This window comes from Cynocephalus volans, chromosome 4 (genome assembly GCF_027409185.1).
Source record: "Cynocephalus volans isolate mCynVol1 chromosome 4, mCynVol1.pri, whole genome shotgun sequence".
In the NCBI taxonomy this organism is placed as follows: domain Eukaryota; kingdom Metazoa; phylum Chordata; class Mammalia; order Dermoptera; family Cynocephalidae; genus Cynocephalus; species Cynocephalus volans.
The window spans coordinates 146500985-146507728 of NC_084463.1; the positions used below are offsets into that span (position 1 = coordinate 146500985).

General features: G+C 40.1%; 1 pseudogene; it reads left to right on the plus strand.

Annotated features, from left to right (window-relative positions):
• The first annotated feature begins 2770 nt into the window (after window positions 1–2770).
• On the plus strand, window positions 2771–3700 carry LOC134375692 (olfactory receptor 4C12-like; annotated as a pseudogene).
• The last annotated feature ends 3044 nt before the right edge of the window (window positions 3701–6744 follow it).

The window sequence follows — 6744 nt, forward strand, 5'->3', positions numbered from 1 at the left end:
GGGCGAGGCACAGCATACCTGAGAACTGTTATCTACTGAAGAATTAAGAGTAAACTTTGAACTCTGAGTGCTTAAGACAATCAGATTATTAACCCTGTGAAAGAGGTAAAAGACAAAATGGTAAGGCAGATTTTTCTTAATATGTAAAAAGAGCAAATATCAGTTCCTGCCCCTGCCATCCTTGCTGTCCGAATTGGCAACCAGGTGGTTCATAAAGGAGGGGTTAGGTGTCCAGGGTGCAGGGTCAGCCCCCTTGTGGTTCTGCGGGGTCCCTTCGGCCGATGCCACTTGGCCCTGCCAGGTGTTGCAATCCAGGTCTGTCTTCTTCACAACATCCAGGCCTGACAACTGGAGCCTGCTGCCAAAGGAGCCCACAACTCTGTTCCCAGCTCTCTGCCTTTCTCTTGAGCTTTGGGGTCTGGTCCAGGATGGCAGTGGGGTTGGGACGGCTGGGGAGAGGGGGACCGGCAGGCTGGGTAGGAGCAGCTTTGTCTTCTAGGTCAGTCAGGCAGTCTGCGACCCCCAACTTCCTGCACGAAGGCCACCTCCTTCCTCTCGTCCTCGTCCCCGTCCTGCTTCTGCTCCTGCGGCCGGCGGAGCATCCTCAGCAAGGCCTCCACGTGCCTGCGGGCCTGCCAGCGGTCCCGGACCTCCAGCTCCTGCAGCTTCTCCAGAACCTCCTCCTCTAGCTTGGAGTCTTTGCTCGGCTTCCACAGCACCTTCCTGGCGATGCTCAGCTGCTCCTCCTCCCACTCCTGCGCGCTCTCCTCCTCCAGCAGCTTCTGGGCCTGGAAGTGCCGGGCGGCTCGGTGCTCCATGGTAGAGTCTGTTTCTGGGGTTGGTCTCGAGTGGTCCCTGCCAGACAGCTGGGCACTAGATGTAGAATCGGAAGATGGGCTGGCCTCGCTGTGCACCTCCGTGCGCTGTGAACGTCCGGCCCTTGTAGATGTCCTCTCCACACCCCTCACACTTCACAGTGAAGGGGGCCACCAAACGCACCAGGTACTGCTGCTCTCTAGGGACCTTGAGTGTGCGGATCGTGGTCGGGTCCGTCTGGCGGGTAGTATTTGTTTCAAACTTTTAGCTCTGCCTTCTTTGCCCCCTATTCTGCTCATAGCAGCAGAAAAGTGGTTAGTTTAGGTGTTTGTCAAGCTGCCCCAACCATCCCCTGGTCTCATACTTCTTAAGCCAAGGAACGATTCTCAGCAAGTCAAGTCAAGGGTGCACACTGGGAAGAAGAGCTTCAGAGAGGCTGCAGAGGCCAAAGGGCAAGCAGAGAAAATTTACAGACGCGTCCTTTGCTCTTTATATGTCCTCAAGGAGGTTTCTTTTCCATGTGTCTCATTTTATATCATGCCCACATGTAGCAGGAAGAATTCATCTTACCCTTTCATTACTTTTGTGATTAAGAAGACATGAAGATAAAACAGAAAGGCATCTGAGGTCCAGGAAAAAGTGACAATTAAAAGTGGCAAAACTTAGTTTAAATACTATCTTAAAGTTTAACTGAGTGATAAGTGCATTCTTCATGGAGCAAATGAAAATCGACTTTGTATTAAACAGATTCTAGTCGATTATTCAGACTTATCGTCTATCAGTATCAATGGTATAAATTGCAACAACGGATTGATAATCTTTGGTTGGTATCCAGTCAGGCCCTCTCGTCCTGTGTCCATTTGGTGCATTGGTAGCAGGAATTTCATGAGCACACTACAGCAGTTACTTCAATTATATCCAGATAATATCTCCTGGGTTTCCATGATGTGCCAATGTACAATTCTTTATGTTTATTTCTCCATATACTCCACTCAGTTTAAAAAGTCATCGTTTCAACTTTAGGCTTCCAAGAAAAAATATGGAAATTATATTTCTTTTCTGATGATAAAATAGTAATGCAAACTGTAGAAATTTTAATAACAGAAAGAAATGAGAGATCAACCATAATCAAACATCCAGAGGTGAATGTCCTCAATATTTAAAATTATTTCCTTATCAACTTTTTCCTATACATGTTTTAACATAGGTGAAACAAAACCTATATAAAATTTTCTAGGTAAAATTTTTGAATTTGAATTTTACCCAAAATATACATATAAAACCTATAATCTTCAAATGTTAACTAATTCCATTACTATTATTCATTAACTTTTTCCCTGTAGTATATCTATGTAATTATAATTAGGGTATACATACTATTTTGTGGTTTCTTATTCATGTTGTTTCATGTATACATTTTTAAAACTTATTAGGCTCCAAAATGATTACTTCTTTTCTTTAAAATTAAAATTTAATTTTTAAAATATTTTTATTTTATTTCTCAATATACATTGTAGTTGATTTTCATGCCCCTTCACCTGTTCCTTTCCACGCCCCCCACATCATACAATGTGATCACTTCTAATGACTACATTATTCCATCATATTGATGTTCAAGTTTTACAACAATTACCCTGACCCTAGTAAATGGAATCCCTTTCTTCTGGGTGTCCTATGTGTTATAAGAATATTTTTGAGGTTAGGATAATAAAGGACTAAAAGAGTCAACTAAGAGAATGAGGAACCTGTTCCTAGAGAGTTTTGGGGAAGAGCAGGAATCATCTGATTCACCTGATTCATTCAGGAATCACCTGCTCTGTGAGGTGGCAGAGTACTGAAAAGGAAAAGGGAGAGTTTTGTACTATTTGATTCTTTTATGGTTCTAATTTTACTTTCTTTCTTTTTATGTAAAGGTAAAATATTCCTTCCAGTGTCTATCACCCACACCACATAGATGGAGTATAAAAGGAACATGACTGAATTCATTTAATTAGGTCTTACACAGAACCCCAAAATGCAGAAAGTCGTTTTTGTGGTGTTTTTGGTTCTGTGCATGGTAACGCTCTCAGGCAACCTGCTCATTGTGGTCACCTTTATCACCAGCCAGGCTCTGAGCTCCCCCATGTACTTCTTCCTGACCCATCTGTCCTTGATAGACACTATTTATTCTTCTTCTTCAGCTCCTAAGCTGATTGTGGACTCCGTTCGTGAGAAGAAAATCATCTCCTTCAGTGGGCGTATGGCTCAAGTCTATGCAGAACACATTTTTGGTGCTACTGAGATCATCCTGCTGACAGTGATGGCCTATGACCGCTATGTGGCCATCTGCAAACCTCTGCACTATACGACCATCATGAGCCACAGGCTGTGCATTCTCCTGGTGGGAGTGGCCTGGACTGGAGGATTTCTCCATGCAACCATTCAGATCCTCTTTGCAGTCTGGCTGCCCTTCTGTGGCCCCAATGTCATAGACCACTACATGTGTGACTTATACCCTTTGTTGAAACTTGTGTGCACAGACATTCATACCCTTGGTCTCTTTGTTGCTGCCAACAGTGGACTCAACTGCCTGTTAAACTTCCTCCTCTTGATGTTATCCTATGTGATCATCTTGCATTCCCTCAAGAACTATACCTCAGAGGGGAGGTGCAAAGCCCTCTCCACCTGTGCCTCTCACATCACAGTGGTCATCGTATCCTTTGTGCCCTGTGTATTTGTGTACCTGCGCCCAGTGACTACTCTCCCCATTGATAAAGCTGTTGCTGTCTTTTATACTATGGTGGCCCCTATGTTAAATCCTTTAATCTACACCCTCCGAAATGCTGAGGTAAAAAATGCAATAAGGAAGCTGTGGAGAAAAAAAGTGACTTTGGATAATGACTAAATAGGATCACTGAGCATTACACATACAGGTAATAGATGTAATCTAGTCCAAGCTCTTAATCTGTAGATGAAGACAAGGGGTTGCATAATACTTGCAGATGTACACTAACGCATAAAGCTAAAGCTTGGATTAGAATACAGACTTACTCTCTCCCATCCTGCTCTTGTCATTACTACTTACTGCTTCTTAATTAATAATTATTTGTCAATAACTTGGAAATCTGAAATATGTCTAGAAGCTAAAAAGTATGAATCTAGAATAGTGGATTGATATTAAGATAACCTTATGTAACATTGAGATATATATATTATTGAAAATAAGATGTTTCATTATATTTCTTTATTTTGGACTCTAGCCTTAATATAAATTCTTCCTTTTGTGAATTTCATTGTTCATTAAACTTTGATTGTATAGTAAAAAGATATATAATTGTATTTCTTATTCTATTAAGAGTTTTATATATTATATATAGCTATATATATTATATATTATATTATATTAAGAATTTTCCATATTGTATCAGTTAGGGTCCAATTAGGAGACAGACCACAAAATTTCCCTGATTTGAACAGGGAAATTTTACATACACTTATTAACTACATTAGGGGATTAACTATAAAGGAATAAAGAATGCCCTGAGATTGAGATGAGTATCTAAGGAAGGAACACATTTAGAAGCTGAGCTCCATCCTCTAGGCTGGGATCCTGTATTTTGGAGGTGTATTTATTGCCCACTGGTTGGTGGAGAAGTTCACTGGGTTGTTTTGGACCAGAACGAGCTCATCACAGCTGAACAGAAACTGGCACACAAGAAACTTGTCTGGGACTGGAAAGCTGGGAGCCTCCCACTGAAATGCTGGTGGACTAAGGCTGGCAAACAAGGAAGGGTGGCCTGGACTGAGAAGCAACAATTAGCCCTCTTGGGTGCAGGTGAACCAACGCTGCCAGAAAACACCCCACCCCAGTGCAGATAGGCAGAGTTAGGAAACTGATCAGTGAAATGCCTTTGAAATTCACTGAAATCTCCCTGCAGAGGTGCCACTGAAACTCAATGGGAAATTGTCTATGAAGTTTTCAGTGAAACTCAGTGGAAGTGAGCACCACAGGATGTCCCACCCCTCCCCCCACAAAAACACACTCTGTTGCAAGTTACACTGAACAAGATGAAAATGGAAACATTTAAAATCAGGAAGAGATGCCCCTTTCAATGTCCTATACTGACAAGGCTTAGCATCATATCAGGCCATGTACAGGGAGAAATGCTTGCAGGGCCCATTTTCATTAATATGGAGCAGGCAATGAAGGATGCATTTGGAGCTGAGAGGCTATAGATTGATAACTGGCACACAAATTTTATCCTTATTTCTTACAACACATTTTACAGGATATTGAAGTCCAGATATATGGCGTGATTTGATACAAACCTCAAGTTAGTATCAGAACTTAGATATAAACTGAGAAATGACTCTTTATTCTACCTACTTTCTATTCATCACACAGCTCTAAGTAAAAACTACATTTCTTTGTTGGTGGTAGGAAGCTGCAACCATTTTTTAAAAACTTGTAAATCTTAAAAATGAATAAAAGAGTCTAATTTATTGAAAGATTCTATATAACCTAATTTGTGATAATTTTATATGAATTTTCTATTAGGCAAGCTCTGTTATCTTAGCAACCCTTTCACTGAAGATGCATACCCAGAGGATGAACAATCACTCAGAAGTAGTTATTAGATCAGATTTAAACATTATGTTTATTTAAACTTTTAACTCAATTTTCATGGTGTAGTAATTGTAGCACTATTCATAGCATGAAAGATATAGTCTCTTCTCTTATACCAAAGGGGTTTATGATGAGTCTCTAGGAGTTAGACTTTGGTACCAGAATGGGGACAGGAATGTAAAAAAGAAAGTAAAATTATGGAAAAATCTGAAATAGATAGCATACAGGGACATAAACAGAATTGGTATCCAAAGGTGATTGAAATGTTAATCTGGCAGAAATGCAAAATCACATGTAGGTCAACAAACACCAGACACCAAGTTATCCAAGAAATTTTAGAGTGGTCAGTAGAAAATGGAGCCAGGAGAGATTCCTGGGGCACAACTCAAAGATGTCTTTCAACTTGTTGTAGAGTTGCGAGGAAATCTAAAATGATACCCAGACAGAAAGGAGGTCAATGAAGCTGGTGATGTTTGTTAAAACTTTCATAGATGTTCTAAACTGAGCATGTCCAGATGGTCCTAGACACGATCATTAGGTAAACAGGATTGATAAATGATTGCTTATATGCACAATGCATTTCGTTATGTTAGTTCAACTTTTTGTTCATGCAATTCTATTTCTTTATATCATAGGACAACTTTAATTTTCATGAAAAAATAAAATAAAAAGCTGTTATATTATCAGGGATGTCTTGCTCTCCACTTCCCTTTGCATCTCTCCATCCATGTTCCTTAGACCACCGTGCTTCCGCCACCAGCTCATTCCTGCATGTTTCTGAACATTGAGTTGGTGCTAATCAGTGCCATCAACTGTAAAAGCTAAGCCAAACTACACTCAACATATGCTCCTCACGAACACTTTTGTTTTTAGGAAGATATTTGTAACGTGCATTGTTATCTTTACAGTAAGAAAACTAGCACATATTATAAAATAATTTCATCATCAATTTGTCTTCCAATTGTTTAGCTTTATTGAGGTAATATTGACAAATAAAAATTGAATGTATTTAAGGTGTATAACATGATGTTTTGATATATGTATACATTGTGAAATGATTATCATAATCAAGCTAATTAACATATCCCTCACCTCACATTGGTACCTTTTTTTTTTGGTAAAAAATTTAGGATGTATTCTTTTAGCAAATTTCAGGCATACATTACATTGTTAACTGTAGTCACCATGCTGTGCATTAGATCTCCAGAACTTATTCACTTTGTCCAACTGAAACTTTGTACCTTTTGATGAGCAGCTCCCTGTTATCGTCATTCCCCAAACCCTGGCAGCTACCATTCTGCCTTTAGGAGTTTGACTTTTTT